Raw genomic sequence first — 19,238 nt, 5'->3', positions numbered from 1 at the left:
TAGTGCAACTAAACTGCTTTTTACCTTCATCAAATGGAACTTAATTCTAATTACCTCTGTGCAAATTTGCTGTGGAATGTCCACCATGAAGGCATCCTTTTGCAATTGGGTTACATTGCTCTGTGATTATAATTGTATGGCCAGCTTTTAAAACCTGATTTATTAGCTATGAAAATGTTGGAAAGCTAGATTATTTCTTTTGGAATGATGATGGACCAATGATGAATAGAAAATAGATGATTTTTTGTAGGTGTTAAGGAATTATAAGTAAAATTTAGATGACAATATTTCCTTGTGTAATATCTTAAATATTAAGCAGAAATGGAAACCCACAGCAATCAGATGCAGAGAAGGCCTTGGTGATGTTGTTGGGTTAGCTATTGAAATATTGTGGATAAAAGTTATTTTGCTTCTCCTTTTTATATCTATTCTCAACAATCCAACAAAGATTTGCTAAATGTAAGGATACTGTTATATATTGGAAATTAATTTCTTTCCCTTTGTATTATTTTTTTTTTTTAGTTAGGTGGCAAAGGCACTCATTGAGCTGTTGAAGACAGCATGAGAAGGTACAAAGGGTCCTGAACAGAGAACAATACAGGTGCAGGAGATCTAATGAATGCTTAAAATATTAGTCACCCAAGGGTGTATATTTTATGGAGTGAATAATTCTACAGTTATAATTACTGAACACTTACCGTTTAATAGTAGCTTTAAAAAAACTTTAGATGCCTACAGATAAGGATCAAACCCTCTATTATTTAAATTAAACATTACTATCAACAGATGAATAGATAAAATATTCTGAATGTGCGCAATAGAATATTATTCAGCTCTCGGAAGGTGATTATGTTATCTGTGATGACGTGGTTGAATATGGAGGACAATGTACTAAGTCAGGAACAGGACAAACAGGCCATGGTCTCCCTCGCATGTGGGCTCTGAAAGAGTTGAATTCAGAAGCAGAAAGCAGGATGGTGGTTACAGTATGCTGAGCTTTGGGGGAGCGGGCAATGAGGGAATTTTGATTAAGGAGTAAAATTTTTAGTTAGAGTCTTGAGATCTGTTGCACAGCATGATGTTGATGACACTTAATAATTCATGTTTGAAAACGGCTTTTAAAAAAAGACTTACTTTGCTTATTTGTAAGGCAGAGTTAGAAAGAATGAGAGCGAGACAGTTGGAGAAAGAGAAAGAGAGAGATTGTCCATCTTTTGTCTAAATGGTCTCAATGACCAGGGCTGAGACTGCCTGAAGACAGCAACTTGGAGCTTCTTTCAGGTCTCCCACTTAGTTCTAGGGACCAAGGACTTGGACCATTCTCTGCTTCTTTCCCAGGTGTACCATCAGGGAGCTGGATCATATTTGGAACTATCAGAACTGGAACCAGCACTCATAAGGATTCTGACTTTGCAGGAAGCATTTCAGCATGTTACGTCACAGAGATACCCCTTTTATAAAATTGCCAATACAGCACATTTCAAAAGCTTTCACCACATAAAATAGTGAACATTTGAATGGTTAGATTATTGATTTAAGATTGAGAGAGCTAAACTTCAGATCAAGTGTGCGGTCCTGTGTGACTGTATACAGGATATATACTATGAAGTTGCTTCTGGATTCTGGACTGAGAGAAGGAAATACCAGCTCCAACATTTTACTAATATGCATTGCAAGGAATTTTTAATAAAACTGACAGTTTATGCTAATTAGTTGAACTGTAGGGTTAAGGTTAAATCACATTAAATCACATCAATTTATTTGTGTGATATTCACATATTCACAGGTACAGATAAACTTGAGAATGATTAAGTTTTTTTTTTTTTTTTTTAGATTTTGTTCTTTTACTTTTCTTGGAGCAAGGTATGGAGGTCAAAGACACAATTGAGAGTTTATAATTGGCTCAGTGATTTACAAACTATATGACATCATGGTTGAAGAAGGTAATCTTTGTGTTGATAACCTGCTACTTTTCCATCGTCTCATTTTGGAGAAATGGAACAAAGGTAGGTATTACATGGAAATTGCATATTGACAATCTGAAATATGTCTTTTGGATTTCTGGAGTTGTTTGTGAGAGGAAAGAAAACTTTCTTCTGGAAGAATTAACAACTCACATTTAAATAAGCATTTTTATTTTATATTTCTATATTTAAAAATTCCATTGAATACTTTGCTCTTTCTTTAAGGATTTACGTCATTATTTGAAAGTCAGACACAGAAAAAGAGAGAGAGAGTTAGTTTTCATCTGCTGGTTTATGCCCTGGATGGCTGCACAGTCAAAGTTGGGCTGATTTGAAGCCAAGAGCCAGGATATTCCTCCAGGTCTCTGACATGGGAGTAGGGGCCTAAGCACTGGGGACACCTTCTGCTCTCCTAGGCCATCATCAGTGAGCTGAATAGAAGGTGGAGCAGCCAAGATATTGGCATCACAGGCAGTGTTTTATTTGCCACTCCCATCAAACATATTTAGAAAAATTTACAAGGAATGATCATAATTGAACATAATAAAGAAAGCTTATGATATAATAAAGATAATCTCTGGATATTTTTTGGGTTTTACCTGGATCAAGAAGCCAAAGGAAAAGATATTTTGTAACCCATGATATGAAAAAAAGGTGGGTTTCCTTAATAATTCTGAGTTATCATCATGTAAATTCTCCTAATATTAGTAGTTTGATGCCTCTACAAAATTAGAGGGTCAGATTGCTTTAAGTAGAACAAGTTGCTCAATAATATTTGCAGAATTTAAATACAAATTTTAAAGAACTACCAAATTTTTCTTTGTTTGAATTTAGTCTACTGTGTTGGTCACAAATATCTCCAAAACAAAGACTACATTAGCCTGGTACTTTTAGTCTGTGTGAACTGCAGCATTCTAAATGTGAGTTTACCTGCAGGCAAGTGGCTTGTGATCTTCCAGCCACTAGTAGTTGACCTTTTAGAGGATCATTTAACTGGAATACTTTCAAAATTATGATAATTAGTTATAAATCCTACAATCAAATGTTATAGCTATATTTTTTGAAAGAACAATTTCTAATCATCAGCTTTTTTTGTAGTATTTTAAAAAGCCTCTGGAATACAGTTTCTCAAGAAATTTAAATACTTTAATCCGTTGTACCCAGTAGTCACACTCACGTGATTTGAATGTCTACTTGTACAGAGTCACATGTAAAAGTATCTGTACATGAATATTGGTAGCACTTTTTTTTTCATAATACCTGAATACTGGAAGCAACAAAATGAATAGAGTATTGTAATATTGTAATGTGAAATATATGTATACACACACATTAACACTCACTGGCATACATAAATAATTGGAAAACAGATAAATGGGGGGAAAAGACAAGACTTTCTCACAGAAGAATAGGAGATAATTCCTGTCTCCATGAAAAGTATGAAGAGAAGGACACTTCACCTATGTGATATTCCTTCCCCAACTCCTGAACTGTGGTCTAATCTGAGAAAACTTTTAACACAACCATTTCTATGAAGATATTGCAAGATACGCAATCAATGCTCCTTTAAAATAATTAGGGTTGTTATAAATGAAAAAGACTGAAAAATGGTCACAGAGCAGGGTAGAATAAGATGCATGCAACTAAACACAATGTGGTACCCTAGAATGGATACCAGACTAGAAAAAGGAAACCAGAGGAAACTTAATTGAAATCCTCCCTCCAATCCCTAACTCTAGAGTTGACTTCATAGCCATGTGCCAGTGTTGACTTCTTATTGCTGACAACTATCCTATAGGTAATGTAAAATCATAAGTTTGGGAAAACCAAAACTGGGCAAATGGTGTAAAAAATTCCCTGACGTGATTTTGTAACTTTTCTGTAAATCTAAGATTATTATAAAATAAAAGTTCATTTGAATTACAACTTTTATCTTTCATCTTAATTAATTCAACAAATATTTACTGGAAACCTACTGTTTATAATCACTGATTAGGTGTCGTCCCTAGTTTCTCAGAATTTATAGATTAGATCCAGATTAAGACAATACGGAGATTGAAAACAAATTGGTAAGTGACCTGAGGAACTGCTACATACTGAAAAGAATTCATTTTTTTTTTTATTTTGAAGTCAATAAACATGGCATGGTAACTAAATCTGGAAGCAGAGTAAACATTGGTTGAAAAAGAACACTTTTATTAAATATTTTTAATGTTAGATAATCCTTAAATTCTAAACTATTTCTCAGGAAGTTTTAGAATAATCTTATTAGAGACATTTGGTATTATTATTATTTTTTAAATACTTTTCTCACCAAGAAATTATTTCTGTATGAAATAGAGAGTTAATGCCTGTTTTCTTTTTTTATTTTTAAAGATTTATTTATTTTTATTACAGTCAGATATACAGAGAGGTGGAGAGACAGAGAGGAAGATCTTCCATCCGATGAATCACTCCCCAAGTGAGCTGCAATGGCTGGTGCGTGCAGAACTGAAGCCGGGAACCTGGAACCTCTTCCGGGTCTCCCACACGGGTGCAGGGTCCCAAAGCTTTGGGCCGTCCTCGACTGCTTTCCCAGGCCACAAGCAGGGAGCTGGATGGGAAGTGGAGCTGCCGGGATTAGAACCGGAGCCCATATGAGATCCCGGGGCTTTCAAGGTGAGGACTTTAGCCGCTAGGCCATGCCGCCGGGCCCCCCTTTTCTTTTTAAGAACTGAGCAATAGTAGCCAATTCTTAAAATATCTTTCAACCACAAAAGTCAGTGGGCTTTGTCAAAAAGAAAGTATTTTCTTGCTTATTGAATCAGTAGAGAAGTTTACTTATTGGTCACATAAAAATAAATGTTAACCTTTCATCATCAAGGTTTCTATTTTGTAATTTATTTCAGAAAAGTGTATGTGCCTTCCAGAAGAAAGATATTCTCTGAGTGCAAGACAGAAAACATCATGTCTGAGCTGTACGGACATCAGTGTTTTTCCAAAGAGAGGGGACCTTGTTATCTTCCTAAGAAGGCCTTGGCATTGCAACCCCTATGTCAAAAACTCTATACTTGCTCACCTGCCTTCATTCTTAAAAGCCCCAGGAGGGTTTTTTTGGGGTGTGTGTGTGTGGATTTGTGATTTCTTACTGCAAGGAAATTCATCTCAGTTTGAAAGACCTTGTGGACTCAAAGTTAAGATGCTTTTGGAATGCTGAGAGGCAGGCATGGTGTGTCTCGTTTGCTAAGAACAAATCTTACACAGGATTTTTAGTCACCGGTTGCTTATGGAGTCAGCTCTGTTTTTAGAGCGGATTCAAGTTGTGTGTATAGTATTTTCAAGTGGAGAGGTTGGAGGGATGACAATGAAATATGATTCTTGATTCTACATCTACTCCTGAAGTTACAGAAGAGCCAGGGAACTAGGGGCTAGAGCACGCAGGAAGAAAGACATGACATGAGGCAGAGATATGCGAGACTATGTTGGGGAAGAAAGCATGTAGGAGACCACATTCCCTCCAAAGGAAAAGAGACTATAAAAGGCAGGATTAGGGAGAACAAACAGGCAAGAGTAAAATCAAGCTCAACCAAGAATTACTTTTAGGTTGAACAAGCCTGCCTAACATGGCCTCTTAGCTTGACCACTTCATTAAACTCCTATTGTATGTAACTTCTTGGCATTCATTTTCCTTTAGTTTGTTCTGCAAACTACTTTCTGAGTGGTTGTCCTAGCATGTTTTATTGACATTATGGCTGTCTTGACCAAAAACTTTTAATGGCTCATCTTTGCCCTAGAATGATAATCCAAACAGTTCACTTTTGGTTTTAGAGTCTTTTTGAGCCAAAACTTTCTCTGGGAGTTTTTTGTTTTGTTTTGTTTTGTTTTGTCTGTAAATGGTATCAGTACATAGGAATTTATAGACAATCTGGGCAACCTTGTTTGAAAATAAGATTTCACTGCAGCAGTCAATCATCTATCATTTTATGTTGTCATCTGTTTGTCTTCTGATAACAACAGCCAGTATTTTGAGTTAATATTAATATAGGAGGTGCTTTTTTGTTTAGTTTCCAGTGTTATATTAACTTATTAGTGTATTTTTGAGTGAATCATACTAAATACATAAGTATAACATACCAAAGAACAGAAAGATTTACACTTGTGCTGCTTACTTGGCCTGAAGTGTAACTTGGCAACATAAAGACATGGGAGTATTTTTGATGCCTATTGTATATTTTTAGAAGTTTTAGTGAATGATGGGTCTGATTTAATGTAATAATTTTTGAATTTTCTTGAGCATACTCCTGATAATATCTGTTTCCAGTCTGGCTAATTATAAAATAATTAGTTTCTAATGAAGCATTTGCTTCCTTATGCTATTTACCAGCAATATTTCAACATCCTTCTATTGAGGCAAAATGTGGGGAAATGTTATTTTTCCTTTTCATTTTAAGCTTTTTTCTGGAAGCCCTGGTAGAATATTTAAGAAGATTTCTTAACAGTGAACAGAGGAAGTCTTGTTCTGTTTTGGTTTTGATGGTATACAAATTAGCTAGTTTCCTCTACTGAACTAGGAATTCAGAAAACGGAACCTGCTGGAAATATGAACATTCCTGTTCTTCCTGATCCTTGTTTTATTAGAAAACTTTTTCCATGACACTCACTACATAAATTCTATTAGGAAGAGAATGGAGGCAGTGTTTATAGAGGATTTTTGTTAAAATAGAACTGAAAAACAACATACAACGCCTAAGTGATTATTGAATAGACAATGTAAACATCATTGTTTACAGAAATGATATGATTGTAGGGTTGAGTTCCAACTCTGCCATTTCACGACAAGCAGCAGTATTGCTTCCTCTACCATGTGCCAGACATTTTTTTAAATACCCTACATCCCCATATTGCCATCTAATTTAATTTCCAACGCTATCATTTGGCTTGGTGCTTTTTCTCAAATTATTAGAAGTTAGGATATTGAAATTTACTAAGGTTTTGTACTAACATAGTGTTAGATTGGTAACATTTTACTTTACAGACTACCAACAAATGACAACAATAAGGACAATTTTACATTAGGAAATTTTAAGGACATGTTTAAGGTTGTCCATTTATTAAATTGCAAAGCTTGGTTTGAAACTTCTATTTTAATCCAAGCTGATATGCTTTCCACAATGGTACAGTGTCTCTGTGAGTCTTTTAGTATCTCTGAGCCTGTTTTCCTATTTTATGGGACTAGACTAGTAATCTTGATCTATTTTGAAAGGATAAATGGACTAATGAATTATTGTAAAGTATGCTTATAGTTAGAACATGTAATCACCGAAAGAAAAGTTATGATTTTTTATACTTACCTTCTCAGATTCTTCTTACTTCAGACAGACCTAGGATGATATATGAAGCCATCTGTGTGTGCTGTCTTGTTAGTAGCATGAATTAATGAGAACACATAGCCTATACAAGCATTTGTTAACACTGTTAACCCTTCTTTCCCTGGGCTAAGTTCTCCCAGACCTTTAGATTCTGGGGGGCATAAAGGCCAGACTTCTTCCTTATTAAGTTCTTTTCAGTAGAATATGTAGAATATGAACTAGCAACATGCTAAAATTCTTTAAGGAGCATCACTGGATTTTCGAATCCTGCTTTGGAAGAGTGTATCAATGGGATATCAGGTGAAGAAAAAGGAACATGGCTAATTGTATCTGTATCTATAATCTGTAATGTAATTGTATCTGGCTATGCCTAATATACAATATCTGTAGATCTACAGATGAAAGCCCTGAGCAAAAGATGCTAAAATACTACCTGCATGGTTCTCTGTAGCTGAAGAACTTACAATTCATTTAATTGTTAACATGTTTTTCTGTAGTTTCTTATTTTAAAAAAGCATATTCTTTCTATAATCAGAAGAATGCACTCCATTTTACTCATATTTTAAAAATGCACATTCTTTTGAAAGTGTCTCTGGTAAAGTGTGAGGTTGAAAATATCCTCAAACGGAAACAATTTTGTTTGTAAGGGAATTCAGCTTTAGAATGGAACCAAGGCATTTGTCCCTTCTGTCATGGTAACCAGAGGGAAAATGCAGCAGAGTTCAACAATGCCATAAAAATGTGCCTCAAGAATGGATAAGAAGGAGGCAACCTTGAGTTACTTTTTTTCTCACTTCCCCTATAACAGAAGGTTGCATTGTGTTTTTCCAGCTGACTTCATTGCGTTCCAGAGAGGCTGCGGTGGTGGGAAAGAACAAATAATAATAGTAACCTTTTCCGCATGAAGTTTTGGTTGTCTCCCAATAACTTTACTTTCTGTATGAAGGGAAATTCCAGTTTCTTTTGGTTTATTTTCTCTGTCTTCTGCCTTTGTGATTTTTAGTTTTATTTATTTCAGTCATTTTTTAAACGAAAATTTCTGGTCCCCCTAGAGTACACTTCTGTTTCTGCTCCCACTCTAGGATTCCCTCATTTTTGCTGATTCTTTTTGAGGTTATAAAACTGAAATACTCTTTGACTGTTTTCTTCATTTCCACAGAAGGACTCCTCTTACAAAATCTCTCCCTTTTTTTTTTTCTCTCTTTCTTAGAACTCACTCCTTAATGACTTAACTTAGTTTGATTTTTAGGTTAACTGAATTTCATCAAGTCACTGGAGAATACTAAAGGTCCTAATGTAACAAAAATATTTATTTAAAAGTTTAAGTTATGGAAAGAGGGAGGGAGAAATAGACAGAGTTCTTCAATTGGCTAGTTCATTCCTCCAGATGTCTGCAGAAGGCAGGGCTGTGCCAGGAGCTTCACTGGGTTTCCCATGTGGGTGGCAGCAGCCCAGACACTTGTACCACCCTCTGTTGCCTTTCTTAGGTTTTTGGGAAGGATCTGGATAGAAAGAGGAGCATCGGGGACATGAATCAGTACTCCATGGGATGCTGGTGTTAAAGGTCTTATCTTGCTTTGCTATGCCACAATGCTGGCCCCCTACTAAGGGTCCTCATTATGGCAACACAACTGTAAACACTGTGTTGGTAGAAGTTACTGAAGAATGTTTTCCTCCTCATATAGGTAAGTGGTCATAGCTCCAAGCTTTCCCTTATGATATGAATGGCATTGCCTGTAACAGCAATGAACTTTGAGGCTGGAGTTTAAGATTTTGATTATTTTAACTTAAAATCTTTAAAAGAAAAGAGCGACCCAAAGAGATATTCTTCTTATTTTATAGTGCAAATCCATGTAAACACTGCTTTTTAACTTCTATGTTTTTCATGAATATTATGTGAACTAAATTGGGATAAACTGCATAAAATATTAAGCACAGCACATGGCAATCATTTAATAAATGTTGGTTATAATTGTAGATATCATGTATTGTTTGGCTTTCATGTCTTTCAAACTCTTTCTAGTGTGCCTATCTGTAAAGATTAAAGGGCTGTTTCCTAGATTCATATACACATAAGTATACGGTTATAGATATCCAATTAATATATATAATAAATATATATACATATATACTATATATATACACACACAACTTAGAATTCTCTTATCATAAGCATTTATTTGAGGGTTAATTTTGAACTGAATACACAAGGTGTATATTTCATAGATGGTGGTAAATTTGTGCTTTCCAAATTTACCCCAACTTGACTTATGATTTCCAAAATTCCTTTCCTTGCATACTTCTAGTTTTGGCTATATGAACTTGTGTGCAATTTAGAGGGTGGAAACTAAGTAGTAGACAGTTCTTTTGCCCTCATAACACAAGGTACTACTGCAGTATGTGCATACTGTCAATGGACTCACTTTCTTGGTTTGGTGCAACAGCCATGCCATAGTTCCTCCATCTCCTGCTATATCTTTCTTTCTGATTCTCCAATCCCAGGGCCAATTGTCCAATTGTGTGACAAACTTTTCTGGCTTCTCTTGTGGCAACCCCATCATTGAAATTGGAGACTTAGAAGCAGTATGTTGCCAATATGTGTCCCAGTGTGTTTGGAGGCTCTAGTCTCTCTTTTTAGGTTCTAGTTTGTCTTTGCTCTGCTGTGCCGCACTGTGAAGTCACTGCTCAGCTGACTTCAGGCTTCAATGTATCAGGCACATAGTTGTGTATAGCTACTCACCTAACTGTGTAAAGTCAAATCGCTACAATAAGCCCACATCTGTTAACATTCCAAGGGGTTCTGTTTCTGTGACTCAGATTGGATTGAGACACAGAGGAAGTGCGGTCCTGTGGTTAGCAACTTCCTGTGTTAGTTTTTGAGAGTGGCTCAAGCAGAATGAATCTGCAGGTCTTAGTACTTACTAAAAACGTAGAGTAATTTTATAGGCCTCTGGCATCTGCTGTTAAATCCACTTAATCTTTTTATCAGGGACAACATTTAGCTTTCTGAGCATTTACTGAACATTACTCAGGCAAAGTCATATGGTTCATGTAGCCTCAGAATTCCGCAGGAAAGGACATTCAAAGTTAGCAGAACATAATCTTCAGTGAGCTTTATCGATGCAAGTTCTGTGATCACTGATTTACTCTTGGGCTGTGTCCTCATGGAGTTTACGTCCTTGTACCTGTGTGATCTGTTCCTTTTCCTTCCATTGAAAAGATTTCCTTTGATACTTTTCCCAGTCCTTAGGAAGGAAGCAGTAGTGTTTTTCCTTTGCTACATCAAAAGGAATCTGGGGCAGGGAGCATCGTGCTAAAATTCACATGTAACTCTGGTGTGAGACCTCCTGCCTGCATGCTAACTCCAGGATTTGGAAAACGATTCAGAGCAGCAGGTGCTGTGAAGATGGGTTTGAAGAAGGTGTTGGTAAATATTTTCTTGCTAAACATGGCAGTGAAAGAGAATATCTGTTCTGTAATTTTTCAAAATGTAAGGGAGGAACAGCAGACCAGTGAACAAATAGAAACAGTCTATGAAAAGGCCGTGGTATTTCACATAGTTAAATAGATGCAGCTTTCATATCATTAAAAAAAAGCCTCATGCCTTACATGTTTGATCTGTTTGCACCATTCAAAATGTATCTGAATACTATTATTACCAAAATATTTTGCTGAAAATTATGAATTGAAATATTCAGACTAAATTATAAATAACTATATTGATTTTGATTTGTCATTTTGAAGTTCTAATGCAATGATTATTTGCATTTTATATCTTTTCCTCCAATGGATTTGAGAAATCTCCTCCATTTTTAACTGACAGTGTTATCAGGTCTTTCCTTTTTTTCAGTACTGGGAATTGCTTTTTGCACTGTTGTATATCTTCTGGCATTTTAAAATACAAGTTGTTAGGTTTAGAGGTGATTGAAGGAGAGAAAGAGAAGATTTTTGTTCAGGCAGAGTTTATTAGTCAGGGGACAGAGTCTGAGGAACTGCTCCCTGGCAGGAGGTGGCCCAGGGCCACCTGCACATGGCAGGGTGACCTCATGAGGCTGCCCAGGTTATACAGCACTGGCCTTTTCTACATCCTAGTTGTGAGAGATGGGAGAAGGCAGCAGCTCCTTGACTTACACATGTTTTTGACTTGTAGCATCATTATGGTAGGTGTTGACCTTCTGCACAAACAAGGTTGGGGTGATCCGGCATTCCAAACATTCCTGAATGGTGGTGTAAGCTTGACTTCTGCAGGGTGGCGGAGTTGCTTCTGCTCTGCCTAAACTAACACAAATAAAATTGGATCATAAAGAAATTAAACATACTTTTATCTCCTGAATCCCAGGGCTGGGAATGTTTGAGTCTAGTCTCCATGCCTTGCTAGTAGAATTATGATATTGCTTACTTAACCCTGGCAGACCTTCTCACCTAATAGCAACCTTTGCTCCTGAGTCTAAACTGCCAATTTGGAAGTAATGTGATGGTAAGGAAGCAGATGTCACCAACTCAGGAAGTAACTCACTGGATAAGGTGAACCTGCAGGGAGGTATTGTCTTTAGTTGTTTAGGATCTCTCAAGACACACTTTTAGGATGAGAGATTTAGATAAGACAGGAACTGAATACTTGTTTTATGCTTTAATCTCACTTGTATACCATGTCATTTAACCTTCACAACAGTCTCAGGAGACTATCACTATGGTTTTCTTTGGTACTTTTTGCAGTTCCTGGGAGGATAAGTAGTAGCATTTTTCTCTTTCTACATCAAAAGGAATCTGGAACAGGGAGAACCTTGCTGGAATTCACATGCAGCTCTGTTGTGAGAGCCAGGTCTTGTTCATGCTAGCTTCCAGGATTTGGAGAACTGTTGATGGAGGGTGGCAGCTGGTTGGTCACTGAGTTATGTCTAGTTATGCCTGTAAGTTCAGAGAGTTGAAGAACTTGCTAGAGCGTGTATATACTGAATAAGACAAGCCTCTTCCTCTACACAACTGCCAGCTTTGAGAGAAGATGAATGTTTCTTATATCATTTTTCCCCTACCCTAAGTCCCACTGAGGTTTATTGACCATGTGCTACAGTTTGAGTATGATATGGCTGCCAAACTCAAACAGCTGTTTAAATCCCAGAGTCATAAGTTAATGATTCTAAGAGGGTAGAAACAATACAATTACTGTGCTTAGCAGATTATGTCAAATGAACAGAAATTACGTCACTAGTGGCATGCCCTTGGCAGGTGATTATCTTGAGAAGGTAGGTTATTGACAGCCCAAAGTTGGGCCCGGCTCCCTTCTCACTTCCTTTGACTCTCCATGTGCTGCTTCCTCTTCATGTGATTTTGCAAGCCCACCACTGTCTCAGAAGCCAAACCAGTGAGGCTGCCTGCTATGGAACTTGAACCCTCAAACTGAGCTAAATAGTTTTTTTTTCTTTATACAGTTGATTGTCTCAGATATTTTATTATAGTAATGAAAATGTAATACATCAGAATCATGCTTTTGTGGATGTTCAGGTCAGAAAAAGTAGTGAATTCACCATTAAAATTTTTTTTAAAAGACTTATTTTTATTGGAAAGGCAGATATACAGAGAAGAGGAGAGACAGAGAGGAAAATCTTTTGTCCACTGATTTACTCCCCAAGTGGCCGCAACGGCCGGAGCTGAGCCAATCCAAAGCCAGGAGCCCAGGACCTCTTCTGGGTCTCCCACATGGGTCCAGGATCCCAGGGCTTTGGGATGTCCTCCACTGCTTTCCCAGGCCACAAGCAGGGAGCTGGATGGGAAGTGGGGCAGCTGGGATTAGAACTGGCATCCATATGGAATCCCAGCTCATCCAAAGCGAGGATTTTACCCACTAGGCTACTGCTTGGGGTCCACCACTAGATAGTTAGTTTCTGTAAGTAAGTAATTCTTTGCAACTCATCCTAATGTTGACTGTCAGCTCAGTTACAATGTTAATTCATCTGTAAATGATGTTCTGATTCGTTTTTCCCCAGAGCTTACACTTTAAAAATAATAACCGCATCACACACCTAAGAACCACATACTTGTGTTTCAAGACAGCTTCCTTCAAAACTGATCTCTACTTCTTGTTTCGGGAAGTTGAGACAGCATCAGGGAGCATGCACAGGGAATCTATGAGGCATTTTGAAAGGTTTTGTTTTCATAAGTGATCAGCAAATCAGAATGCTTTTTTACACTTATCTTACCTCTAACCACCTATTCTTAGGAATTTAGCCATGTAGATAATTTCCAGGCATGTAAAAATGTTAATAGATACCTCCTTGGATTAACAAAATATTCTATAGAATTTCTTTGGCACATTCTTCATGTACTCATATATATGTTACTTTTTTTTTTTAAAGATTTATTTTATTTTTATTACAAAGTCAGATATACTGAGAGGAGGAGAGATAGAGAGGAAGTGGAGCTGCTGGGATTAGAACCAGCAGCCATATGGGACCAAGGCGAGGACCTTAGCCACCAGGCCACACTGCCGAGCCCTATATGTTACTTTTTATTTATTTATTTATTTTTTATTGTTACTGGAAAGCCGGATATACAGAGAGGAGGAGAGACAGAAAGGAAAATCTTCCATCCGATGTTTCACTCCCCAAGTGAGCCGCAACGGACCGGTATGCGCCAATCCGATGCCGGGACCAGGAACCTCTTCCAGGTCTCCCACGCGGGTGCAGGGTCCCAAAGCTTTGGGCCGTCCTCGACTGCTTTCCCAGGCCACAAGCAGGGAGCTGGATGGGAAGTGGAGCTGCCGGGGTTAGAACCGGCGCCCATATGGGATCCCGGGGCTTTCAAGGCCATGCCGCTAGGCCATGCCGCCGGGCCCGAGCCCTATATGTTACTTTTTAAAAATTTCCCATGATGGTTGATTTTTAGGTATTGACTTGAGTGGATTAAGGAATGGCGAGAGGTCGAGTAAAGCATTGTTTCTGTGAAGACTGGTGTGTGAGTGGGAGTCCTGAGTACAGAAGACCCACCTTTAAGGTAAATGGTCACCATCTAGTAAGCTGGGGATCCAGATGCAATAAAAAGGCAGAAAAAAAAGACCAATTCAAAGCCTCATTCATCTGAAGCTGGGACATGTTTCCTCTCTGGCCTTTGGACACCAGCGTTTTTGGTCGATGGATTTTGGCCTGTGTGACTTATGTCAACATCAACCTCCAAGTAGCATTTGCCATCTCTTAGCTTCCAAGTTAGAGTTATACCACCGCCCTCCCTAGGCTAAGGGCTTTGAACTTGACCTGAACTATGTCACTGTCCAGCTTGCAGGTGCATTGTCATGGGATTTATCATCTTCCATAATTATGGGACCCACCTTTTATAATAAAATTTCTCTCATGTATCAATATCTATCTATCTATCTATCTATCTATCTATCTATCTATCTATCTATCTATCATCATTTATCTATTCTATTGGTTCTGCCATTATGGAGAATCCTGACCAACACATATACTAAATTTCATTTTTTTCTGTTTGGCTTGTTTCAGATGAAGATGTTCGCAAATTTTGGTATTGTGTTTTTCTGGGCCTCTGCATTTCAGGAATTTTGGCCTTATAAATTGGAGTCAAATAGTTATACACATTTAGTATTGCAAAGTTTTAGTAATCTTTTTTTTGTATTTAGTGATCAACATTTTATTGATTATTTTCCTCTAAGACATTTTCTTGAGATATAAACCTTCTTTTTTTTTAAAATATTTTATTAAACTGTGATAAAAACATTCGATCAAATTACAAAACCTGAGTAAGAAAAACAAACGGCACATGCTTAACTGTAGTTGACATTCAAATAAAATTTGCATTCCCAAAATATTATACAGTAATTAGAAAATACCAGCCAAAGTAATATTAGGATACTTTTACGTGCGGTCTCAACAAATTTGAACAGAAGCAAATTTTAACAAAGGTAAATTTTACAGTGAAACATAGCAGTAGATTAAGGATCTTAACATGTTTATTTTACTGCTATTTAACACTATGATACAAAAATAAGAGGATTTACTTGACATTTTTATTAAATATCTCATGGGCTGTTGAGTGCCTTACTGGTGAAAAGATTTAACTGGCTAATCTCATCAATCCATTTTGTACATTTAGTAAGCATCAACTCTGCCCTACGTAACTCTTTATGCAATTCACAGCACACAAATGGTTATCATATTAAATACATAATCAACTCGGACTTCTCAACAACGAGGAAATTAGTAAACCATCAAATGGACTGCTTACCATACACTTTCCTCATAACTAAATAACACACAAAAAAATCAAAATAATATTTGTCATCCCTCTAAACTATTGCCAGCAACTGACGGAAACTGCCAATTTGCCATATTCATGTTCACAACATGCTAAAATATACTCTGCTGTTACTTCATCCATGGAATGCCTACATGCCTAGAACAGAGAATTTTTACCATCTCTTGCCGTGGGACCTGACTTGCAGCAATCTATATTTAGATCAGAACTCCATGGGCACTTGATGAACTCCACCCTTCCATGTTGGCTTCCTTATATGAGAGAGAATATATGGTATTTATTCTTTTGTGATTGACTCATTTCGCTGAGCATAATAGTTTCTAGTTGGGACCACCTGGTTTTGAATAGAATAATATCGTTCTTCTTGACAGCTGAATAATATTCCATAGAGTAGATGTACCACAGTTTTTTTAACCATTCTTCCTTAGACGCACATCTGGTTTGTTTCCATGACATTGCTATTGTGGATTGTGCTGCTGTGAATATAGGATTACAGATCCCCTTCTCGTATGCAGATTTTACTTCTGTTGGGTATATTCCTAAGAGCGGGATTGCTGGGTCATATGGCAGGTTTATCTGCAATTTTCCAAGCACTCTCCATATGGGTTTCCACAATGATTGTACTAGCCTACACTCCCACCAGCAGTGAAGGAGGGTACCTTTTTCCCCACATCCACGTCAGCATGTGTTGTTTTTCGTATTCTGAATGTAGGCCAGTCTCACAGGAGTTAGGTGGTACCTGAAGGTGGTTTTCATTTGTATCTCTCTGATGGCTAGAGAGCCTGAGCATCTTTTCATATGTTTATTAGCTATTTGTATCTGTTCTTTTGAGAAACGTCTGTTCATTTCCTTTGCCCATTTTGCTACAGGGTTTATTTTTTCACTATCCTTGGGTTTCTGAAGCTCTTTGTAGATCCTAGATATTAGTCCCCTGTCACTTGTGTAGAATGCAAAAGTTTTTTCCCATTCTGTTGGTTCTTTCTTCACTTTTTTAATTGTTTCTTTTGCTGTACAGAAACTTTTTAGTTTGATATAGTCCCATTTGTTCATTTTGGATTTAATCGCTGTTGCTTTAGGCGTCTTTTCTAAAAAGTCTTTCCCTGTTCCTATATCTTGGAGTGTGCTTCCTATGTTTTCCTTTAGTAGTTTAATGGTTTCTGGGTGTAGATTTAAATCCTTGAGCCAATTAGAGCTGATTTTTGTATAGTGCGACAGGTACGGGTCCTGCTTCTTTATTCTGCAAGCTGCTATCCAGTTGTCCCAACAGCTTTTATTGAATAGACCAGGTTTTTTACCTGGATTGTTTTCTGTTTTCTTGTCAAAGATTAGTTGACTATGCATGTATGGATCCCCTTCTAGTGTTTTTATTCTGTTCCACTGATCTTCTTCTCTGTTTCTGTACCAGTACCAGACTGTTTTGATAACCACTGCTCTATAGTATGTCTTGAGGTCTGGAATTGTGATTCCTCTGGTTTGATTTCTATTTTTCAAGACAGCTTTAGCTATTCGTGGTCTTTTGTGGTTCCAGATGAACTTCTGTATCATCTTTTCTATTTCTGAGAAGAATATTGCTGGGATTTTGATTGGGATTGCGTTGAATCTATATATTGCTTTCGGTAATATGGCCATTTTGATAATGTTAGTCCTGCCAATCCAAGAACATGGTAAGGTTCTCCATTTTTCAAGATCTTCTATTTCTTTTTTAAATGATTTATAGTTTTCATCGTAGAGGTCTTTCACATCTTTAGTTAACTTAATTCCTAGGTATTTAAGATTCCTTTCCTCTATTTTAAAGGGAACTGTACTTACAATTTCTTTCTCAGTGGCGGAATTATTTGTATACAAGAATGCCATTGATTTGTGTTCATTAATTTTGTATCCTGCTACTTTGCCAAAGTCTCTTATGAGTTCCAATAGTCTTTTGACTGAGTCTTTTGGTTCTCCTATATAGAGAATCATGTCATCTGCGAATAGCAATAATTTTAATTCCTCATTTCCAATTTGTATTCCTTTAATTGCTTTTTCTTGTCTAATAGCTCTGGCAAGGACTTCCAAAACTATATTGAAGAGTAGCGGTGAGAGTGGACATCCCTGTCTAGTTCCAGATTTTAACGGGAAGGTTTCTAGTCTTTCCCCATTTAGTATGATATTGGCATTGGGTTTATCATAAATTGCTTTGATTATGTTGTAGAATGTTCCTTCTATGCCTATCTTATTTAGGGTTTTTAACATGAAGTGGTGTTGGATTTTATCAAATGCCTTCTCTGCATCTATTGAGAGGATCATATGGTTTTTATGAGTCAACTTGTTGATGTGATGTATCACATTTATTGTTTTGCGAATGTTGAACCATCCTTGCATACCCGGGATGAATCCCACCTGGTCCAGGTGAATAATCTGCCTAATGTATTGTTGGATCCTGTTGGCTAATATTTTATTGAAGATCTTTGCATCTATGTTCATCAAGGATATCGGTCTATAGTTCTCTTTTTCTGTTGTTTCTCTCTCTGGCTTTGGTATTAAAGTGATATTAGCTTCATAGAACGAGTTTGGAAGAATTGCCTCTTTTTCTATTGTTTGAAAAAGCTTGTGTAAGATTGGGGTTAGTTCTTCCTTAAATGTTTGGTAGAATTCAGCAGTGAAGCCATCTGGTCCCGGGCTTTTCTTGGTTGGGAGGGCTTTAATTGTTGATTCAATCTCAGTGCATGTTATTGGGCTATTTAGATTGTTAATTGCTTCTTGATTCAATTTTGGTGGATTGTATATGTTCAAAAATCTGTCCATTTCCTCTAGGTTTTCTAATTTGTTCGCATATAGTTGCTTATAGTAGTTCCTGATGATTCTTTGTATTTCTAAGGTATCTGTTGTTACATCTCTGTTCTCATTTCTGATACTATTAATGTGTATTTTCTCTCTCCTTTTTTTAATGAGTCGAGCTAGTGGGGAGTCTATTTTGTTGATTTTCTCAAAGAACCAACTCTTTGATTGATTAATCTTGTGTATAGTCTTCTTGGTCTCTATTTGGTTTCTTTCCTCCCTTATTTTGATGATTTCTTTTTTCCTACTAGTCTTAGGGTTGCTTTGTTGTTGTTTTTCTAGTTCCTTCAACTGTAAGATTAGCTGATTTACTTGGTACTTTTCTTGTTTCTTGAGATAAGCATTAATTGAAATGAACTTTCCTCTCAGCACTGCCTTGATTGTATCCCATAAGTTCTGATAAGTTGTGTTGATGCCTTCATTTGTTTCAAGCAATTTTTTAATTTCCCCTTTGATTTCCTCTCTAACCCATTGCTCATTTAGTAATATATTGTTCAGCCTCCATATGTTTGTAGGTCTTCCTTGGTGTATCGAATTCTTGGTCTCAAGCTTCACTCCTTGGTGGTCTGAGAACGTGCATGATATGATTTCCACTTTTTTAAATTTGCTAAGGCTTGATTTATGGCCTATAATATGACCAATTCTGGAGAAAGTTCCATGTGCTGATGAAAAAAACGTGTATTCTCTGTCAGTAGAATGAAAGGTTCGATAGATGTCAACTAAGTCCATTTGCTCTAGAGTTTGAATGAGTTCTATTGTTTCGTTGCTGAGTTTCTGGTTTTTTGATCTGTCCATTGTGTTAATGGGGTATTAAGGTCCCCCACTATGATCGTATTGGAGT

This window comes from Ochotona princeps, chromosome 2, assembly GCF_030435755.1.
Source record: "Ochotona princeps isolate mOchPri1 chromosome 2, mOchPri1.hap1, whole genome shotgun sequence".
Taxonomy (NCBI): domain Eukaryota; kingdom Metazoa; phylum Chordata; class Mammalia; order Lagomorpha; family Ochotonidae; genus Ochotona; species Ochotona princeps.
Note: the sequence above shows the minus strand (reverse complement) of the source record.